The sequence below is a fragment of the Notolabrus celidotus genome, chromosome 10 (assembly GCF_009762535.1).
Source record: "Notolabrus celidotus isolate fNotCel1 chromosome 10, fNotCel1.pri, whole genome shotgun sequence".
Lineage (NCBI taxonomy): Eukaryota > Metazoa > Chordata > Actinopteri > Labriformes > Labridae > Notolabrus > Notolabrus celidotus.
In genome coordinates this window covers 10,015,078-10,038,707 of record NC_048281.1, presented here as the reverse complement: position 1 = coordinate 10,038,707, position 23,630 = coordinate 10,015,078, and the positions used below count along the sequence as shown (strand labels likewise).

General features: G+C 40.8%; 1 long non-coding RNA gene across 2 annotated transcripts in view; it reads right to left on the bottom strand.

Annotated features, from left to right (window-relative positions):
• The window catches only part of LOC117819819, a 99,810-nt gene extending 81,212 nt beyond the window's left edge, over nt 1–18,598 (bottom strand). Inside the window, exons 1-2 of one of the 2 annotated variants that reach the window (XR_004632638.1) lie at nt 18,124–18,585; nt 14,260–14,508 (exon numbers count right to left, since the gene is read on the bottom strand). This is a non-coding gene — a long non-coding RNA (uncharacterized LOC117819819). Of the gene's footprint in view, nt 1–14,259; nt 14,509–18,123 lie in introns of those variants that run through there. The other variant, XR_004632637.1, reaches the window with a different exon arrangement.
• Nucleotides 18,599–23,630: the final 5,032 nt, after the last annotated feature.

The following is a 23,630-nucleotide window of genomic DNA, read 5'->3' as shown; positions in this document are numbered from 1 at the left end:
TACATTAACATAACGTGCTCTGAATCGCTGTGGAAAAGTAAATAGATCGTGGCGGGGCCGGAAGCAGGCGACCGGCTATCAGAGAGAGCACACTGCTCTGCGTAGGCACAATGCAGAAGTATAAATCAGCCTTAATGTGAAACTATCCTGAAACATACTGATTTCAAAATAAAATTGTACTTTACGTAGTTACGAGCATGCTCATGATGTTGCTTTATTTGTTTCAACACACTGTGAGGGATTTCTGGGGGAGGCAACATAGGACCCCAGACCATCAGGAAGAAGATCTGCAATTGATCTTATCTTGAAAAAGCTGTCACTGTTAATACCAGGTCAGAATTGGCACGAGTGATTTACTGCAAACACAAAAAAAAACCTGTCTTGGTTTATATTTTCTGTAACTTGTTTCACAGCTAAAGGAAGGTCAAACAGTTCATGAAAAGCTGGAGGAGATTGTCCTTTAAGTGAAACATGAACAGACAGGATCAGTAAAGAGATTTTGTCCAAAGGGGAAGCCGAAATCAACACGAATGAGAGTTCCTCACAGACAACTTGTAAAACATTCAGAGAGTTGAAGTATTTCATCTAATTTCTGAGCGGGGAGTATTTCATCTCGCTCTTCCCACTCATGATTACAGCGTACATCTGGCCGTCAGCCGCCTCTCTCCTGGCCTTTAACTTTCTGAAGAGCACATTTTAAGCAGAGGAGAGTAAATTACCTGTATGGAGATGACATTTCCATCTAATGTTCACTTTGAGGCCAAATTGGTGTCTTCCCAACTGCAGCAGGTGAAAAAAGAAATCTGATGTTCTCTTTCCATTACACCCCGGCACCCTCATACACACACTTTTCATTTGTCTGAGTCACACTTGCTCCCCCCCAATCTATTACCCAATCCACATCTCCCTCCCTCTTTCTCAAGCAATCTGAACACCCTACACTCTCTTGTTCTCCGTTGTATCTCTCACCATCACTCTCTCCTTCACCTCCTCACCCTCACTTCTCGCCCGACACCTCTCTCCCCTGTGTGTCTTCACCTGCGATCTGCTTTTTCTCTTATCTCAGATTTCGTATCTGATTGGCAGATAAGTATCATTTTGGAGGACCTCCACAAGTCGCTGCCTTCTCATTTCCTGCCTGAAATGGCTTTTCTGCTTATTTGCACTGTCAGTGATCATATAGACAGTGCTGTGCATACAGCAGTGTTTCTTATCTTCTTTACAGATACAGTAAAAGAGGAGGGAGCAGTACAGTCACCTTTAAGAAATGCTGTTACCATGCATGCTGTTCCCCAGAGCACTGTGTGTTCCTTACTCTGGTGTTAGATGTGAAAGGTCAAAGTTTTTCTCTGAATGCGCTCCGAGCTGTAGGGAAAGATACAATGTGAGTACTGTGATATGAAATAGTCTCCCTGCGTGTGTCTGAGGGCCAAAAGAAAGTGGTTTTGGAGTAGGCAGTTTTGTTCTGTGTCTGATATCTCAACATTTCAGCTGCACAGATGCTGCCTGCTGTTTCGCAGATGTCTCCATACTGCTGCAAATATATATCACAGTGAGAAAGAGTAAAATAGAGGATGAACCGAGTAAAGTTTGTACGTGCTACTCAAAAATCACTTCACCTCAGAGGGATTTACAATCTGCAAAGAATCCACACCACAAGTACCACTTCATCCTGGATTTGGATACAGTAAAACACATCTCTTCTTTTCTCTGTCAAGATGTTGGAAGGAGAAACTTGCAGACTTTGAAATTTGATCTGAATCAGTGTAACAGGACTTGCATGTACAGATCTGAAGCGCACATCTATTTTTTAAAACTGAGATCAACTTGTTACTTATGATGTCACTACCCCGGCTGAGATCTTTGACTTTAAACTCTCTCTTTCCATCCACTTAACCATTCATGATAGAACATATGAAACAAACGATGCTGGTTTTAAATGTTCTTACTGGGAGAGTCGAGCAGGTCTTTGTGAATGGACAAATGTCCAAGACATGTATATCTAACACATGTTCCCCTCAAGGTTGTGTGCTGTCACCATTGCTGTTCATCATGTACATTGACAGCTGCAGGTCTTTGCATGACGTTCCCTGTGAAGTTTTCTGATGACACTGTACTCTTGTCGCTGCTTCATGGTTCAGAGTCTGACCATGGTTCTGCTTTGACTTTGTTACATGGTGCGATGACAGCTACCTCAACCTTAATGTCTCCAAAACTAAGGATATGGTTATTGATTTCAGACACAATACTGAGCACACAGTTAGTGTCATTCACGGGGAACATGTGCAGACTGTTGAGTCGTACAAATATCTTGGAACTGTGTTTGATTCTAAATTGAAGTTGATGTCAACATGGAGTCTATTGTCAAAAGAAGCCAGCAGAGGATGTACCTGTTGAGAAAGCTGAACTCTTTTAATGTCAGTAAGAGGATTTTAAGTAACTTTTATTGTTCTTTTATTGAAAGTCTTAACCTTTTCTTTTATCTGCTGGTTCAATGGCTTACCCATCAAGGAGAAGAACAGCCGGCAGAGTATTGTAAAGGTTTGCTCAAAGATCACGGGAATCAAACAAAGATACTTGTGTTCCCTCTGGGAGAATCAGGTGGTGAAGAAGGCTAACAACATTATCGGCCAACCATTTCATCTTCTTTCTACTGATTTTATGCACCCTTGAGGATAACTAATTGTTACTCCAAATCTTTTATCCTGTCTGCTATCAGGCTTTTAAACTCAGACGGCAGTCATTTAAGTCATTTTGAATAACATTGGTATGACAAAGTAGATCATATTGTCTTTTAATCTTTGTCTTATCTTACTGTTATTTCTTACATTTCATATAAACTAAATTAACTTATTGCTGTCCTTCACAGACCCTCTGGTCTCATGTACAGATCCAGTGCTTGACATGTAGCATGTACTGTATATATGATGAATGTGTTGTAAATGTTAAATTTTATATGGTAAGTTATCAATTAATTGCCCGTCGTGGGATCAATACAGTTGTCTGAATCTGAATCCAATAATGCCAACTTTCAAAGACTCTCAAACTGTAATTTATATTTTAACTGTGAACTGTTGCAATGGCCTCAAAACCTAGTAATTGACGAGGTTACGAAACCTCAAAGTTTATAAAATGTAGCTTCACATGTCCTTAAACACACAAGAATGGATACCACACATGTCACATGATCATGACCTTACACTGGCCACCCATACTTTGAGATTTGTGTCTTCTTAGTATGAAGCCTGGAGTTTCACACACACAAAAGGAATAAAAAGAATGTGCTTTGGTGCATGTTTTAGTCAAAGACTAGCCTGCACACAGCCTGTGGAGACAGCTGCATTGTTTTTAATAGATGTGTTACATCTGATGTGCCTGAGACGGATGACTAAACTCTGCAAACACACGATTATGATCCTTGTTAGAGAAAAAAAGTTACACATTTCGGTAACGTGTGAAAATCCAAAAGATTTGTGGGCATGGGAGTATATTTATGCATTTTTTAAAGTTCATTCGTTTGTTGCATTGCCTCCATCAAACTAATATATTTGCAAATTAATCCAGTTCAGGGTTGTTAAATAACGAAGGACATCCAGGCTGTGTCCTTGGAGTTTTATAATGATTCATGTTTTCAAATAGTGATGTGATCCATTTATGAATGATCAGTAGTAGCCAATCATCTTCCCAACCTTTCTGACAAGAGAGACCAATCTAGAAATAAACTCTGGACAACTGAACCATGAATGATTTTGCTTATTTCATATTGGAAAAACTAGAAAAAAACAACCTCATATTTCCACACATTATGAAATAGTCACTGAATATATTACAGTACAGGATACATAGACTCATATATCAAGTCAATGGGCACAAGTTTCAAACTTAAAGAGTTCAGTTGAGTTTATTCTGTTCCTCTGACACTAAAGTCCCTTTTGAAACCTTATTTTTTTCCTGTTTGAATATGGTACATAAAATTTCTCCTCTCCTGCAGCTAATCCTCCTGCTCTTTTGTGACCTTTAAGAAAGAAAGCTCTCATGTTTCAGGCCTAAAATAATAATATTAAAGCACAATACTTTGAAATGAATCATGACTTACACAAGTAATGTGTCTGTATTTGATTCTTCACATTATATTCCTGACTATTTCATAAACTGCTATGAGGGCGGGTTGTAAAAACAATCTAAAGGAAGGTTAACGCACATCTTTTCCATATCATCCCTGTCTCTCCAGGACAACTTCTAAATCTACAAGTTCTTGTTAAGCAAACATGCCCCTTTACTCCACCTCTGGATCCTTCTCTGACCTGCATTCCAGTGACCTGAAGGCAAACTACTTCCAGGGTTCTCACGCGTCCTGGAAAACCTGGAAAACAGTTGACCAGTTTTCCAGTACTGGAAAACACCTGGAAAATGGGAGAAAAAGTCAAATGTCCTGGAAAATCACATATAGTCCTAGAAAATTATTCCAACATGGCTGCTTGCGACCTGACCCGATTAACAAAACACATCCCCATTCATTGAAAGTTGAGAGCATTGAGCTCAATTACCGTACTCTAGCTGGGGGGGGAACAATAGCGTAGGATTAGGGTTAGGGTTAGGGTTAGGGTTAGGGTTGTGATTAGGGTTAGGGTTATGATTAGGGTTAGGATTAGGATTAGGGTTAAGGTTAGGATTAGGGTTAGGATAAGGGTTAAGGTTAGGATTAGGGTTAGGATTAGGGTTAGGGTTAGGATTAGGGTTAGGGTTAGGGTTGTGATTAGGGTTAGGGTTAGGGTTGTGATTAGGGTTAGGGTTATGATTAGGGTTAGGATTAGGATTACGGTTAAGGTTAGGATTAGGGTTAGGATAAGGGTTAAGGTTAGGATTAGGGTTAGGATTAGGGTTAGGGTTAGGATTAGGGTTAGGGTTAGGATTAGGGTTGTGATTAGGGTTAGGGTTGTGATTAGGATTAGGGTTAGGGTTGTGATTAGGGTTAGGGTTATGATTAGGGTTAGGGTTAGGGTTAGGATTAAGGTTAGGATTAGATTTAGGGTTAAGGTTAGGATTAGGGTTAGGATTAGGGTTAGGATTAGGGTTAGGGTTAGGATTATGATTAGGGTTAGGGTTAGGGTTAGGGTTAGGATTAGGGTTAGGGTTAGAACTAAACTTAAGCAAACAGAACCAGAACCAAACCAAAGCTAACCGAACCAGAACTGAACTAGAACCCTACCAGAACTGAACCAGAACCGAACCAGATCCGAACTGAACCGAAACAGAACCGTACCAGAACCAAACCAGAACCGTACCAGAACCGAACCAGAACCGAACCGAAACAGAACCGAACCAGAACCAGAACCGAACTGAACCGAAACAGAACCATACCAGAACCGAACCAGAACCGTACCAGAACCGAACCAGAACCGAACCAGAACCATACCAGAACTGAACCAGAACCGTATCAGAACCGAACCAGAACCGAACCAGAACCGTACCAGAACCGAACCAGAACCGAACCTAACCAGAACCGAACCGAACCAGAACCGAACTCAAGCAAACAGAACCAGAACCAAACTCAAGCAAACAGAACCAGAACCAAACTCAAGCAAACAGAACCAGAACCAACTCAACTAAACAGAAACAGAACCAAACTCGAGCAAACAGAACCAAAACCAAACTCAAGCAAACAGAACCAGAACCAACTCAACTAAACAGAAACAGAACCAACTCAAGCAAACAGAACCAGAACCAAACTCCAGCAAACAGAACCAGAACCAAACTGGAGCAAACATTATTAATGTCCTCAGGTTGGCATTGAGAAAAAGCTGATGTGTCAGCTTTGATGGGCTGATCCGATTTCTCCTCACAGTGAGTATTTGCCCGGTCTTTAAGAAAACTCTCTCTGAAGGAACAGATGAAGCCAGGATACACAGCCTCCTCTCCATCACCTGTATCCTATATCCTCACATGTCATTGGCCGTATGGCCGCCATGCTGACCATTCAAAACAAAGTTCTGCTGTGAGCAGAGCTGGGGCTGAGCACTGTGCGAGCGAAAGGAAAAATCTGGGAGCCGGCTCTCTCTCGATGCGAGCCGGCTCTTTTGATTCACTATAAAGCATCGGCTCTCAGAGCCGCAGCTTTTGATCATGACACATCACTAATGTGCTTAATCTGTGTTACAATTATGAGGGGGCCTTGGACAATTTTCTCACCTGTAAGGGGTCCCTGGCTCCAAAAAGTTTGAGAACCCCTGCTCTAGCTAGTAGGAGTGCAAATTCCAGATAGTGAAAACAAACGGAACAAAAAGAGCGACACAGCTGCACAGAAACTCCACGTTGTAGACATCGCTGATCATAATAGACATCGCCATGCAGGAAGACAGTTTACATTTTTTTAAATCTCTGAGATATCTTCAAAGACAGAGTGCGTCTTTACACCGGTGCAATTTTTTCAGAGTTCATGGTAACTCAAATATGCTTTGTTTTATATCGACCACTTAGCAGGATGAATATCATGATTAAGCAGGTATATATTTAGTTTGAGTTGAGTTGAGAAACATTTGTGGCCATTTTTGTCATTCAGTTCTATTTAGGTCATTAATGCACTGATCCTCTGATTATTATTAATATTTCTTTATTTCAGTAAGGCAGCTTCCTGATTCCTTTGCAGGCTCTTTTGTTTTTTTCTTAGCTCATTTTATATTTTTTGAGAAAAGAGAAAGATGAGATGTTGCCCATCATTGTTACTTGGTTGCACTAATAAAGTGAAGTGCTGTACATCTGTGGTTGCATTATTCTATTATCAATTTGCCATCATTTTTAAGAATGTAAGAGATGATTTCATTGATAGCCATAGAATGCATTTCTTTCAATGTAGATTTCCACTGAGAGGAACATATTAGACTATTTAGGAACTGAATTAGGAACTAAAGACTGTCATACCAGCTTGATCATCAATGAAAATGTCCTGGAAATGTCCTGGAAAATGATCTCTGGAAAAGAGTGGGAACCCTGTACTTCTTTTTGATTTATCCTTACGCAGAGATCTTTGTTTTAGTTGATGGTCTCAAACACATTAAGAAGGCAAGTCATTCTAACGCGCCAGTTCAGAAGTTATTAACATTACGTGTTTTTCCTCAAATAAGGACATGAATGACTTGATTGACAGGCAGAAACACATAGCTGTTGGCCAGGCGGCTCAAATCCCACCTCTTAACCTCACACTAAGTTTGGTTGAGTTCAACATTACCAATATGGCTCCGGCCGACGATTGGCTTCAAAACAGCGCTCAGGAACAAATGGGTGATGTCACTGATACTACGTCCATTATTTATACAGTCTATGGTTTCAAACTGCTGGTCTTCATCACCTAACAAATAGCAGCAGGTCAAAACTGAGACAGAAAAAAAGTACACTAAACCAGTATTTCCTGACCCATGGAGTGGATTAGGACATGGTTCAAGAGTAAAAACAGAAACTTTTCCTCCTTTGTTTACATTTTTCAGGTTACTGACCACTTTGCCAAAACTTGGGTCCACACAGCTTTAACCTTTTACATTCATTTATCAGTTCAACAGTTTCCCTGGGACGAATTTTGTCATAAAGATCTTATAGCAGTAGCAGACACTTCCAGGTATCACTGCATGCTTTCATCAGGGAATCAGGCACCAGCATTACACACTGAGTGGGAACAAATTGTCCCTGATGTTCTCTTTCAGTGGAATACATGCTAATAGGATTGTTTCAAGACATCTGACAGTGCTCGCCCACTACATAGAGCCAATTTGTATAAACTTGTATCCACCTTGCATCCTGAATGGAGAAGTCTACTCAATCCAACCAGACACCCTCAAGAGGATAACACACGTCTCTGTAATATGCATGATACAATGAACGATGTAAGGAATCCAGGTTTCCCAACCTGCTTTGAGCAGCCTCTTGACATACACAGTGACAGAAAGCTCTTTTTATTGCGCACAAGTTTGGATTCAGTTGGCCAGCTCTCTCAGTCTCCTGATAATACTTTCACCTCTGCAACTAACAGTCAGCTCCAGATTTCACACCTCAGAGCTGATTCAATGAATTAATCAGCTGAAAGTTTGGTGTCTGAGAAATCCTAACTAGCAGACTTTTTTCAAACAGACTGGTGTGAGCAGAACTGGTTTTCTAACTGCACAAAAACAGAGGACTGCAAGCCAATATGGTGTTTATTTGTAGTACCGTAAAACTTCCAACAGAAGCCTCTTCCAATTAAAGGCAATGTTGTGTAGTTGCCGGGTGTGGCTGTTCATTTCAACAAATAAAAGCCTGCCTCAATTAGCGGTCCATTAACTGTTTCTCTGGCAGTCTGTGCAATAAAGCGCCCACATTTTTAGACTGACACTGAACCGCCACATGTCACATTTACTGATTACCAAAGCGGTACAGAGAAACCAGGGGAAACTGAATGCTGCAATGCAGCAACAAAAAACAGCGGTAGGAGACTTTTCTATTAGTACAAAGAAGAATATGAGGAAATATAGCTGAACTTTAACCATCATCCTAGAAAGACGACGGAAAGATGAGGTTGCAGTGACGGGAGGTAGAGGGTTAAAGATCAGCTGGAGGGCATGCGGAAGTGAAAGCAAAGTGTGCAAGATTGGCATCGGTCCTCTACGAGTTGCTTACACAGGACTTTCACCAGATCTGTGTCCGGTCCGTTTCTGATCTGCTGCGGTCCAGATCTGCGCTCTCTCCTCTGTCAACACCCACCGGTTGTGTTTTTGGAACCCAGCACGGAGCAGGACCTCCGGAGAGCTGGAGTCATGTGACCGCGGTTTTCCCGTGGCAATCACTGAATCAAGGATTTCCTGCTCCTCTCCCCATCCATGTTGTCTTTCTGGTCCTCTGAAAACCTCTGACCTGTTGACTCCAGGCCTGGCTCCGCTCATCATGACAGTTTGTTGTTGTAGTTAAGTGAAATACAATCTGGTGATAACACAGAGTGTTTTATTCTGGAAATGAACCGAATGTTTTCATTTTGTTTTGGTGTCTGACTTCCTGTCCCGCTCCATCTGTTCTGGTGAGATTGATGCGTCGTGCTCCTGCATACGGCAAAGATAGAAGTCTTGTGTATCTGATCCGGAGGGCTCCGACCTGCCGGATCAGAGACACAGCTGGACCGCAATGGAGTGGATCCAGTGGGAGTTGACACATTGACTAGAATACACGGATCTGGTGGAATTAGGCCGCTAGGATGAAAGCTGAAAAAATGTATGCACCGGTGAGTGATGGGGGGACCCTGCTGCTTGTGCTGGCTTTAAAGATGTAAATAAAGACTGATAAAAGAACAGAAAGCTAGTCTTTGCAGGGAAAAGGTTTTATTCAAAAATAATTTAAAGCCTGTCTCAAATTGAAACATGCCCCAAATAAAGGCAGGGTGTGTTTACAGATAGGAACAAATATAATTAGGTGCTGCTAATTTAAGAATGGGTTATTATTTTCTGCTTCTTGTGTGCACTCTTGACTTCTACACCATGACCTCATTTTATGTACTGTCATGTAGATGGAGAGTGAACGTGTAACAAAACTAACATTTTATCTACTGCACTTTATCAAGCTGTTCACTCACAACCTTATGACCAACTGGAGGACAACAACCCTCCTCAGGTATGTGCTGTCTGTGTCTACACTCCTTTCTGCAGAGTGCAGCTTTATTTCCACACAGCCGGGTCTCCAGTGGACCGTCATTATGGTTCCTGAAGTGGTTACAAAAAGATTTATGGCTGTACTGAAAAAACTCTGCAGCCTCATGAAGCATGCTGTGCCTGTTTATTGGATTATTACAGTTTTCATTCCTTCATATCAGACCAGTCACAATTAAAATGCAGAGAATGACTGACTCACATCACATCTGCTCCCTCTAACTCCCTGGTAATAAAGAACATATTGTGTTATTTCATCTGCGTCGGTAAAGCTGAGGTTTTTTTGGATGGTGTTCGAAGGATGCCGTCATCCTCCGCCCTCTCCGCCTTCATTTCCAGGTTCTCCGTGTCCTCTCCGTGCTCTGCCCCTGCTGAACTAAAGCTGTGAATCCTGTCAGCTCTCCAAATTGTGCCGTTAAGCGCTCGCTCCACATTGTCACGCTGACACTAATGCCCGCTCAGCGCCGAGCTCAAACCTGCCCCACCCTCAGTGAGTTAGAGAGGAGAGAGTCGTCGTCCGTTCTCTGCTTCTACAGAGCTGCCATGTCTGCTAAAATGACAGGATATGATGGACAGAAAGAGAGACGGATTCAGGGAGATGGGGAGTATGAAAGTGAGATGAAAGAGAGGAGGGACAGAAAGATAAAAACAGACAGAAAGAGGGAGAGCGGGTAGATTGGGAGTTAAAACAAAGAGAGGGAGACCACGAGGGAGACAGGACAGAGAGAGTGTGTGCTGAAATGGGAGAAAGAGACAAAAAAGATGGAGAAAGGTAAAATAAAAAAGAGGAGAGAGAGAGTGTGTGTGAGAGAGAGAGACTCAGACAGGAAAGGGGGGTTATCTGTCATTTAGTTCCAGACAAGGTCTGATGGTTGCTCTCTGTGCTTCTGTCAAGCGCAGCATCAATATAATGGCTTGTTGGATGCTCGGTCTCTGTGGCCCAGCTTACTCCTGCTGTTATAATGGAAGACAGGCAGTCTGCGCCAGGTCTGGTGTCTCCTGTGACCCTTAAAGATGGAGTCTGCAAAAAACATCCTCCAGCCTCATGAGTCAGCTCCACCAGCCATCATTTTATTTTCCTTCTTGTTGTGCGTGTAGACGTTCTTCTTCTGCATTTATTCTCTGAAAGCACTCTGCAGCTATTTTTGAAATACAGAACAAATGAGGGCTGGAGAAACTAATAAGTTTCTCTTCTATTAAATTTGACTCTCATTGATTTTTTTAAGAAAGACAGCCAGGAAAAAGCTATTGTCATCGCACAGCCTATTGGGAATGAGGGATTTTGTTTCCTATAATATCAATCCAGCACATCTTGCCCTTCACAGCTCCTCTGTTCTTAATGACTTGGTGCTTAGACTAACATCACAGATCTTAGTCATGGTTTGGCGTCACAGCAGCTAAAATAAACTAGCATTAGCATCAAAGCTACAACAATATGAGACAACGTGTCCGTGTCTTTTTTTTATTTAGAGACACTCAGTCCTGAATCACAGATACGTGTCACATCAAAACATGGATGTGACATGTTTCTGCAGCCGCTGATGACGGAGCTGTCATGCCATTGGTATCAGTTTTGATCTATGGAAAGATATGAATGTCTGAGGATGAGAGACGCAGATTTAAGAGAGAGAGAGATTGCACTCTTTGAGTACATTTGTTCATGTTTCTATATATTGTTTTTTCTCACTTTCAGATTCTGGATAACTTCTGCAGCCATTCCTCTCCTGAAAACAGGCTGTGTGTATAAGAGTAGATCTTTTCTTGCAGCTTCAGTCAAAGTCCCGTGTATTTTACCTTCCTTCACAGTAGTAGTGATGAAATTTCAGGTTCACAAACTAGCTGAGGTTACAGACAGTTTAGTTGAGCGTGTTGGAGTGTTGAATGAAGCAGAGATAATATGCCCTTAACTCAGTCACTGATCCTCTCTGCTCTAGCCTTCATCTGGCAGATTCTGCCAACAGGTTAGATCTGGTCCCGGTGCATCATGGGAAGGGTCAAATGGATGATTCAGGGCCATCTGCACTCCTCAGTTGGATCTATGATTGTTGCTCTGCTGGCACTAATACAACCTCTCTGCTAGTAACTCTAAGAGCAGGGAAACTCACTGTTTTACAAAACGCCGTACAGCTGCAGGACTTTGGAAACCATATTTTGTTTTCTGGATCAGAAATCTGATCAGGTTTTGCTGAAATCGTATGATGTGGATCAAACTTCTTTGGTTGTACATTCATTTGCAAGCACTTGACTATGCAAAATGTTGTCCCTTTGTGGCTACTCTATACAGAAATCCAAAGAAAACAGCTAAAAAGAAAACTTACTTTTAAAATGTAGTCTGAGGGCATCTTCAGGTATTTGTAGAACAAAAATGTAACCAGAGGAAAGGAGAGATAACTTGAGATTAAAGTCACAAAATAAAAAAGGTGAATGTTTGTTTGGAAGAACAAGAAAAAGGTTTGTTAGAGAACGTCATCACCTCTCCTGCTGTGCTTGACCTCATTAAACTGTACTTTTCATTCAGATTGAGCAATTTGCGTCTCACTTGGTATCCCCTGTTGACTGGCAGAACCAGGATGTGCTCAAGACCTACCACTTTAGTCTTGCTTTTAGCTAAGTTTTATTCTTATAACAGTTTTATTTCACCTAACTTCATTTATTTATTCATTTACTCATCTATTTAATATCTAGTTTAAATTGTTGTCACTTTTTATTTTATTTTATTCTATTTATTTTATTATTTTGTTCTATTTATTTTATTATTTTATTGTATTTATTCTATTATTTTATTATGTTTATTTTATTATTTTAGTCTATTTATTTTAAGTAAAGCATCTTATTTTCTTTTAAAAGTTTAATATTTTAGTGTTTTATGATCTTAGAATTTTTTTTATTTCAGTGAGTTTAATTTCCTGAGTGGAGTTTTAACATCTTATTTTAACTCCACTGTTTCCTCATTAAGATATGAGATTTTTATATTTTTATATTTTTGTTTATTTATTTATTTTATATTCATTGTTATCATTATTGCATACATTGTTTTCTTAACCTTGGGATTGTGGGGTGGCTTTTGGGGTCGGGGCTGGGGTTGGGATTATGATGGGGGGTCTTTTTATTTTAATATATATGTATATATATTTTTTTATTTTTTTATTCTATATTAAGTTGTTTTTCTGTACGGGACTTTGTGTTACAATGTTATTGTATGAAAAGTGCTTTATAAATAAAGTTTGATTGATTGATTGATTGATTGATTGATTGATTGATTGAAAGTAAAACAACATGATTTCTATGAACACTATTTTCAGAGCTTGCGTTTCTCAAAATGTGCAACTTTTTCAAGCAGATTTGAAACTTTATAATCTCACAAATGTGCGACTTTGCTCTCTAAATATTACTCTTCTCCACACGCTGGTGCTTAAAATTGAAAGTTGCTAATGCAGACACAGGTTAAAGGTCATCAGCTTCTGCTAGTGCTTCTGCTAGTGCTTTTAAATGAGGGGAAAACATGACCTAAAAGGCAGCTCAGCTCTTTGCAAGTATCTCTGGATTGCAGTATTGGCAGAAAAAGGTTAGACTCCAGTCCTGTGGCAAATAAAAGAAGGAGCATGTCCTTTTTTTTCTGGTTGAAGTCTTTGACCAAAAGCTCTGGCGTTGCAGGGAGAGAAAGTTTCATGTCAGTACTTTTAATGGATATGGACGCTGATTTTGTGCGTTACAGCATGTCTCGTAACTGTCAGCTACTGGAGCAATCCCACAAGTTAAGTATATTTTAGAGGCAGATAAACCAAAATATTATAAACCATGGTTTCTGGTCAAGACTACTGTGTTTCTCGAACCCTGCAACGCTCCATATTTGTTGTGTGTGAAGTTTGAATCTGTTTTTCTCGATTAATAGAGTTCACTAGAATGATTTCGTAAACAGACAGAAAGTCGCAGATGCCACCAAGACAGCATAATGTCCTGCATATGGTTAATCAGTGTGGCAACGCATGGAAACGTAAAGAGAGAAGGAGGGATGGAAGACATTAAAGAGGGAAGGAAGTGGAGGTCAGTATGCAGTCTGTTCCTTGGGCCCAATTAGTTGCCTCACAGAGCACTCAAAGACGGAGAGACGGAGGGAGCAATGGACGGAGAAAAACACGACAACTGAGGCAGAATTCTCGGGCAAATTTACAAGTGAGCCACTCACAATGACACAGCTAATAAAACAACCTTAACTGCTGCTATCCTCCCTCAGCATTTAGAGCCGTGTGATTGCAGCAGTTTGTGGCCAAAGTAGAAGGCAGTTAGGGAAGACATGCAGAGCTGACACAAGCAGCAGCCAGGGGAGAGAAAAAAAGCTGTTTGGATCACATTTTAGTCACTGTGGCGTTGAATGTAGAGCAGTAAAATCTTTTCCCATGTTCAGCGCTGCAGAGTAGGGAAATACTGGGGCAGGGAGGGGGAAATAAATGAGGTCTGCTTGGTCATGTATGGTGTAATGTGAAAGGAGCTAAATCAGCAGCATTACTCCCAGGTGGCAGAAGAAGGGACTGTTAAGAACACTATAGCCTACATACCACCTGGCTCAGGGCTGGTAACAAAGAGAGAGGCCACACACGGATAATGCACTCATAAGTTATTTATGTAGCTGGAATAATCAAACTTATCAGATAAATGATATCAGTTTGAGAATAATCAGTCATGTCTGAAATGTGTGCATAAGTGAAGTGAGTGTTTGATGGTGGTGATGCATGCTCAAAATCAAACAAAGAAAGGATGAGGAAGAAGCTGCTGGCCTTTATGTCTTCTGTAGGCCCCAGCTGGACAGGTAAACAGCACCCAGCTCCACCCACATGCAACCTTCAGATACCTGAAAGCAGCAGAAAAACACGAAACTGAGAGGCTGAAACGAGCATAACAAGCATGCAGAGTGGGAGGGGTCGACACACACAGCCGAATGCATGTACCACAGAGAGTTCTTAATACAACCCAAAGCAGGAGACTACAAGATAAAATCCTTGATGCATTTTGGCTAAACTGTCATCAAAAAGCATCTTCAATCGACTAAATTACAACCTGAATCACTTTGTTGAGGGCTGATGATGATTACAAAAGCGCTCCGTTTTATTTCAAAGAGAATTTGGGAATAAAAGCTTTCAGGGGGCGAGTATGAAAGCTGATTAATTAAAAGGAGTGCAAAAGTACAGAGTGTCATCTTATGGCATCAAAGTGCCATCAAACATTGCGGCTGATACCTTTAGAAGATTGTTTTAGCACTTTATTACAGCATTACGCTGTCACTCTACATTAGGGGGAAGATTGGTGAGGGAAGTCGCTGCACCAATTTTAACAATAACATCAAGTCCTGTCACACAAACTAATATAAGATGAGTGACAAGTTAAAGTAAAGCTCTGAATATTTAAGCCTCTAAAGATGTTTTTATTGTCACCAGCAGTGACAGGATCATATTTCATAGTAAATACAAGGAATATCAGACTGTACTTGTCACCTCCAAACATCAAATTCACACATAAAGTCTTGTGGAAAGGAAAGAGAGAGTGAGAGAGATTGATCAGTGCAAGTTTTGTAACACTTATGTTCTTATAGTTTGTGGAGAGCAGCGTCCAGAGTCTGCACTCTGAAACTGGAAATCTCTGAAGATTTCTCGCAATCAACCAGGACATAGAGTGTAAACAGACATGCTGGAAATGGGTAGGAATCTTCAAGGATCGTCAAAATGAATGCGTCTACCTTCTGTCTGACTCTTTTCCTCGTCAGTTATTCTTTTGTACAAGTTGTACAAACACTCATGTTGCTGGAACTAATCCTTTCTGATATCCATCTAACATCATGCTTTAGGTATTGTCACCTTGACTGCATTTGTTGTTCTTATTAAACATAGAGCTAGTCTCAGTGAAGTCACGTGTTGGAAATGCTGACTCAACCTAACTCCAATTTTACATAGCAAAAGACCAAGAGGTGGACTTGAGGCAGGCCTTTAGCCTCCTCCCTAACGACTACAGTGTGCCAGTCTGTCAGTCATCAGCCACGTCCCTATTTATGCAAAATGTGTAACCTTAATATCTGAAAAACTGATGTCAGCCTTGAGTGGACACTACAAGAACTGCAGTTAGCAGCACTTCCACCAAGTGTGTGCTCAGCTGACCTTGGTATTACCCCACAAGACAAGATATCGTATCATGATTATTGAACATATTTAATGTTTATAATTTAATATTGTTGCTGCTACACAGGTCTTCCAAGATTGAATAATAATTGATCTGTTTTCCCATCTTTACTGCAGCAAAGTTTTGTTCAAAATTAAAGAAAGTAAACTTATTTATTGGAAATCTGTCTCATGTAGATGCCAATTAAAAGACAGTGTATGAGCCATTCTTTCCTATGTTGTTTTTGTTTTTTGTTTTGTTACTCACACAATCACCACAAGGGGCACTTCAGGTAAACGGGCAGGTAAATACTACAAAAGGGGCACATGTGAAGTAGTGATCTTGGGAATGGGAAGAGCACACGGTTTGTACAGCTTGTCTTATACCACACATTCGTTTTTCATCACGCCTATCACCATCAAAGTAAGTTGTTTTACCTGTTTATGTTTTGAAACAATAAACGGCAAGAAATAACGCAACAATAACTTCAGATTGGACATTGGATTCTTTTAGAAGCGCGTCAAAAACACCTCACTTCCGCACCCAGACAGTAACTAAAATCCGGTCAGGATAGTCACTACACAAAGTGCATGTTTGGATTGAATCAAATAAAATCCTTTAGGTTTATCATTGTAGTAACTGTACTTCTACTCAAACCATACTCCAACTTCATATTTCTAAAATCCGATCTTTAGAAGTGTTGTCAGCTTTGATCTAGCTGTTTTTGATTTGAGGATGTCAACCGGCAAAGATCTCCTGTGTTGGTGTAGATTGGTGTCATTACCTCAAAGAGGGTGCTGAAAAACTGCCACAAAGGGAGAGAAAGAAACTGCAAACTGATGTGACATCAACCCTGCATAGCTAAAACAGGTTTGCTTCTAAATGTTTACTGTAAGTTTCCATCCACAGGGAGGTTAGAGGTCATTAAAGTGCACAATTCTGGAGTAGAGATTCAGCTGCTGGCAGACTTCTCAGAAAGGTGGATGTTTGCTGAGAGCTGCTTGGTTTGAAGAAGATGAATCTGTTATAAATAGCAGCATTAGCTATCTGTGCATGTCCCTCTCAAGAGTCAATACCTCACATAAAAAAGCACATTTTCCATCACAGTCAAATTCTCCCACCATGTACAATGAATAAGTCATAAACAGAGAAAGACTGTGCTGATGTCAACAAGCAAAGAAAATTCCCAGATGTTGTCCGATTGCTAATGGATTTGGCTGTCACGTGTTCCTCCAGTAACACCAGCAGTACAGTATGGTTTATTGTTACATAAGATCTTAGCTCCAGGCAGCAGAGGAATAAACGTACTCTGCTTCACAGATATTCAGAAGATGGTTCCCCTGCTGCGTGTACATATTCCCCTGTTGTAAAGTCTGGCACTGAACATTAAACAGAAGATATGCAAATGGCAAAGCTGCCAATCGTCATCTGCTGATACCCGTTTCCTCTGTGCGTCTGTCACGAGCCGCGGGGGGAATCATTTCAGTTGATTACTCGACTGTGTCAGATGTCGTCATTAAGCCAAATCAAGAAACACAGACAAGGGAAACCAATGGGGAGCAGAGCCGGGAAGGAAAGGAGGAAAAATTGCTAAACTGCAGCAGAGCGATGCAGAGTTAGAGAACCAGGAGTTTGAGTGTGTGTGTGTGTGTGTGTGTGTGTGTGTGTGTGTGTGTGTGTGTGTGTGTGTGATCAAGAAGAAAAAAAGCAATTTTGAAAAGTTCATTGAGGCAGGTTTTTATGACGAGATGCGCTAGTCTTGACGGCAGGGGATCAAAGGGAGCTATGTGTCATGGGGCAGACAGCGCCTTTTCAAGGCCTGTCAGGCTGGTAGCATTTAAAGTCACAGTTATTTAGTTTGCTTGGACAGACACGGCACTAAAAGAGAGCGAGGGGGAGACAGCACAACTGGCATGTGGATTGAATGGCACTGAAGTACAGCGGGCAGTAGAGATTTATGCTGCCATTTTTGGGCTGTCAGAGGCTCAGAGGAGTGAAGTGTCACTCACTCACTGAATCTGTTTGAGAATTCTTTGCTGTTGTCTGTCGCCGTTTTAAGATTAATGTGATCAGCTCATAACAGCTAGTGGACGTCAAGAGACCCAGAGCTGTCATGATAAAAGAAAAACAAAAGAGACTCCAGATTACAATCATCTCTGGATAAATACATCCTGCCTTTTATAGGTTAAATAATTTGGGCTTTTATGCACTGAGTCATCTTCCTTGCATATAAATGTGATGGAGTCTACTGAACTGTTGCTTGGCATTGACAAACAATGAAATCCCATTGACACAAATTAAAGTAGAGGAGACTTACATTACAGGGGAGTCACCGGCCAGTCCAGGGAGCAGACTTCTTCTCTTTTAGGGGTTTTACGACAATCTGCATCCGTTTAGTTGCACTACGACCACCTCAAGGATTCAACTTCCACTTCTTATCTAACTATATTTAAGTTCTGTGTCAAGTCTGGCCACCTTGAAGAAAGTAACAATCCTCTCTTTCTCACAGCCTGTACATTTCATTTAGTCCATAATTTGTCCATCATCTCGTGTTGTCAAAGAGAGCACATGGCTCAAACATGCCTTCAAATACTTCCTGGTGAAACCAAATCTGCAACCATGGATTGAATTCAACAGATGATTTAAATTATTATTAGAGTGTTAGTGACTTCTATCTTACGCTCAGGCATTACAAGTTTGAATAACTCTATCAAATATCCATTAAGCTAGAGTTTATTTTACTTCAGCTCATTAAAACAAAACACAAAATCATTACATCCTCCCCCGTCCCAGAATCCTGCTTGGTACAGTCCACAGTGCCAACACCTGGTGGAGCGTGAGGCGTTCAGGTGAACTCGTTCATGAGTGTGCTGTCCTGAAAAGAAAATATAATGAAAAGAAACAAGGAGACAAATACTTTAGTAAAAAGCAAATAATACAGGCGTAAGTCAACTAAAGTGAGGTTATATTCTATTTCACAACTTAACTGTTATTTAAAGAATGAATAAAAACGTTTCTCAACTATCTGACACTCCCTTACAAGGTTTTGACTAGACTAGGTGTCGTGGAATGTTCATAGTCTTATATATATGTATGTAAGAATGTTTAACTATTGTATTCTTTCAGTCTAAATGTCATGTTTAGAGTAACTTGTTTCCTATGTCGTCTGTGACGGGCGAGATCGTATCAGGGTAGTAGTCAAGGTCTCTCCCCCTGCTCCTGTCTTTATCTATGTGTTATGGCCGACTTACTGTCTCCAGAACTAGAGCACAGGTCTTCTTCCCACTTGTTGTGTTCCTATAGTCCAAACATGGTTATCTAACTTTAGTGTCGTCTTCAGAGGGAATAAATACCATGCCAAGGGTTTCGTCTGGCAGAACTGACTTGGCATTGCACTGCACTCTCCTGCCTGTGTACTGTTATGTTATTTCTCCTTGATCAAGTTCTACATAAACTATTTCAACGTAAGCCGTCCGAGTCTCCTGAGTCTTCTGTGTCCAGTGTCCAGTTTGTTGCTGAATTCCATCACACTAGGTACTTCCTGTAGGTGCTCTGTTTGGTGAACAGCAGGTGTTTTTGCTTCAGTTTTCACTGAACTGAAACTGTCTCATTACACTTCTACAAACCCTAGTTAATTTACAGTCTACTTGTCGAGAAATAAATAATATCTTGAGATATTAAAGCCCAAACTAAGGTCAGCAAAACCCATTATGAGTAAAAATCTCTGCTAATGATGCAGGGATAAGTTTCTTGCTAAGTTTTTTTAAATCAAATATAATACTAATCTTATCAAGATCATTTTCCTTGCTGCTTTTATTTTAGCAAGTGAGATCAATACACAGTCTAAGTTTTGAGTTTTGAAGATCGAGAAGGTCAGAGCAAACTATTCACATCCATTTTGTCATTATCAAACCAATCAGATTCAGTGTGGGAGCATCTTTATTCATCTCTTTTCTCTCTGAATTCAGTTTCTCTTTGTGAGTCTGTCAGCATCCTTACATTAACCGCTCCTCTATGCTCCAGGCAGCACTCTCTTTGTCTCGCTCTGTATGTCACAGACAGGAAAATACACAGAGTGCCGCTGTTTAGAAAATTACATTTTCTTAAAAGCACTTGGTTGCTGCTGTTTTCTGATAGTTAAGCCTATATGATGGAGTCTGCTGGTATGGGGTCTGTGCAGCACAGCAGGGGGGAGGCTATTATAGAGGGAAATGAAGGAGAGAGCCAGGCAGCCACACAATGACGATCATCTCGATCAGCGTGGACAGCGCCTCACATGGCACAGGCTAAAAGTGTGGCAGCGTGGAACCGAGACTGACAGCCACCCTACAGAGTTGATGGTGTTTCCTTCATGTTTATGTTAAGTGTTCGTTCATAAAGGGGTGTAAAGTCATCTTCAGTTCAGGCTGAACCTACAGGTCGTCGTTAACATGAAAAGCTGTGCACACTGCACTTTTGATACATGTTTTTTATGTAGTTTCAAAAGTATGATATCTAGTTTTAAAGTCATTAAAATAAATCATGTAAAAGAAAAAAAGCACAGTGTTCAGTTTTTTTGCAACCATTTGCATGCATCTTACAAAAACACTTGAACTGATCATGACCTCTTAACTTACCTGCATGGTAGTGGCATGCAATATGTTCAAATGACATCTTGGTTCAGTGGAAAAAATATCATGCAAAAAAAACATTGAACACACGTAATGTGAAACAGGCTGAGTTTGGGAAGGATCAGGCACTGAAAACTTGTCTAGAATTACAAAAGAGTTCAGAGATTCCGCTCTTGTATCAGTACATAAGTAAATAAGCCGACTCGTCTTGTAAGGACTTGACTTGAACGTCAGAGTCCTGGATTACAGATCTGTGTATTTCTCACCAATCCCTTTAAACCCAGCTGACTTTATAGATCCATGTACTGTCTTAAGGATTTGTTTGTCCATCATTTAACGGGAGAACGCTCCGTCAGCTTTATCTGAAACCAAGATAAAGTCACTCAGGATGCTTTCACACCTGTAGAGCGATTGCTTTATTCTGATTCAGATGATAAATTGATGCATTTTTACTTTTCTCCCACAGGTCTTTTTTTTGTGTTCATGCTGCAATATTGTAAGGCAGGCCAGTGCAGACATCTTGCAGGGCTGTCCTTACATCATCAGCCTCCTTTTCACACTGCAAAGGTAAACACATATGTGTAGTGTATCTTGCAGCAGCAAAAGGCTGAGCCATGCTTAAATACATTTATAAATACACCCTAGTATCCATTCATACATTTTTTGAGCAGTTACTGTTGATTTATTGAGCACTGTGTGATGTGGTTTTGAACCACAGCTACTCTTTGGAGATATAAAATATGGCTACCATGTCTGTGACACCATCCTGGCCTTTATCACTGTTTTCATTAACCCTCTTGGTGATAAAAGCAATATTTATTTTGGGCTGACTCCTTGACAGGGCTTTCTCTGAGTTTACATAGTCAAGGTTTCCAAAGCTACACAAAGCTTTGAGTGATGGTCAAGCCCGAGTCAGACACTGTTATTGTGTGATAAACATCACACAGTAGGGCATCAAAAAGGGTCGGTGATTTGAAGCAGGAAGTGAGAGGAGAGCGGCCTCGCTGCTGCTGTATCGATGGGGTAATGGAGAATGAAATGATGTCTGTCCGAGGTCATGGCGCACTGAATGAGCACAGATAAAAGAAGCAATTCTGAGAGTGCCCGTGTGAGGAGACGAGGCTGAGCCACTCAAATTCATGTTTACACCACTACAAACAACTCGCTTAATAAATGAGTGAATAAAATCTGCTGGTGATGTTACAAATAACATCTCATTCAATCCTGAAGATCACAACTGCATTAACTGTTTCAAAGGATGTCATTAAAGGGGTAACATCCAGCCTGATACGAGCATTGGAATCAGCAGAGTTTGTAAATTTGCTCTTTTAAAGTGTAATAAATAGAATTGCAATATGTCCTTAAGGGGTGTGATGCATCAGAAAGTTTCATAGAATTCAGCAGAGAGAAAAACACACACATTACTGATAGTGAAAAGAGCACAAAGAGAAAAAAAGGAGTACTTAAGCATCACTGGTTTGTTTTTCTTACTCCACATAGGCAAAAGCTTTATCGTATCAAAAACATAATTAAATACCGGTGCAAGAAGCACACATGCTAACATCTAATGATCAGGGCAGCAGTTAACATGCAACTTATTTTTCCTACAAGACAAAGTTCAAGTTTTTGTTGAGGATGAGGATCAAGCAGCAACCTCCTGTGAAGAGCCACTTTAGTAGTGCTAAAAACTTCAGTTCCTTGAGTGTCCACTTGAGGCTGCCTCCAAAAGCCAAGGAATCATCATTAACACCCATGTTGAAATGGCAGAATGTAACATGTTGAGAGCCCGGTAAAAAAAACAGTTATGGTTTAAATATCTGATTCCTTTATTCATGCATACTGAACACGGAGTGAATCTTACAGTGTATGATTGTTTTGATTACACTAAACCAGTGCAAATGTCCCCAAAAGACATTGTGATATTCACAAAGCAAGACTCTATGATTGGTTAGGAGTTCCCCTCTTCATTCAGCTCATTATACATTTTGATAGTATTTCACACCTTCCAGAGGAGCCCACACAGCGTAGCTCTGCGCTGCACACAGAGAGGAGATGTGGCTTTTTAACTTAGTCACAATCAGGTGCAAAACTGGAGCAAACCGCACAGAGCTGCAGAACTCTGCGGACATTTTTAGCCTTGAGTATCAGCACAATTTTCTTGGTAAATTAACTTTTAAAATGTATTGAAATGGTTTTTTCTGCATAAGGACAGAACAATAATTACCCTATGTACGTTTGGTTGAAGTAGGTTAGCTTGTTTAGAGTCCTGAGCTTTTCTTACGGTAATCAAAATTGGATACAATTTCCCTGAAATGTCTTCTGTATGAACAAAATGCCCTCTCTCGTGGGGCGAAAATATCAAGAACTCCTCTTGTTGACTGGATTAAAAGTTAAAGACTTGAGCCAGATGGAATAACAGCAATGATTACGTCTGTATTAAAAGTCTTCTTGTCAGATTCAGCACACTTCCTATGAACTTGAATCAGCGCTCTCTGCAAAGATTCTCGCGCATTGATGTCCCCGACTTGCCACCCGTGCTTCTGCAGCAAAGAAAAAACGGCAGCAGTAAAAACGGTTTCTCTCTCATGCTCTCGCTGCGTCTTGTTATTGTATTAATTTGGCTGCCAGATATTCTCTGTGTTTGCAATATTCCCCTGTCACTTCTCTCAGTCAATGCATTCTCTGCTTTCTGTAATTTTCATGTTAGTCCCCATCACTTGCCTAACGATAAATTAGACTCTGGTTCAGAGAATAGCCGGTGCTTGGTAAATACTGCTCTCTACCCTTGTGAGAGAGAAAGAGAGTATCTACAGGAGGAATATATGAGCATCGATCGGCCCTCGTGGCCACGTCTGGTCTCCACAATAGCATGCTATTGATGTGCTGGAATTGCTTTTGAAGGCAGACAGATTGATATAATGGTGTGTGTGGATCCTTGAGGGCTGGGCTGCCAGTGCTCAAGTCTGATTCAATGACCTTGGGTCAATCCATCCATTTGCATCGGCCCTCTTTGGTGTTTGTGCTGAGGCCACAGAGCCTGCAGACATGCAGGGTCCTCTGAGAGGGGCTGCAGTCTTGCTCTGAACCAGCACTGCAGCAGCAAATGGACTTGCATTACTCTCACGGTTGATTTTTACTGCAAACAGGTTAATGCCATTGATTTTGTGTCTGATGTAACCTGTAAAAAGTGATGTCATGGTGCACTCTCAGCTTC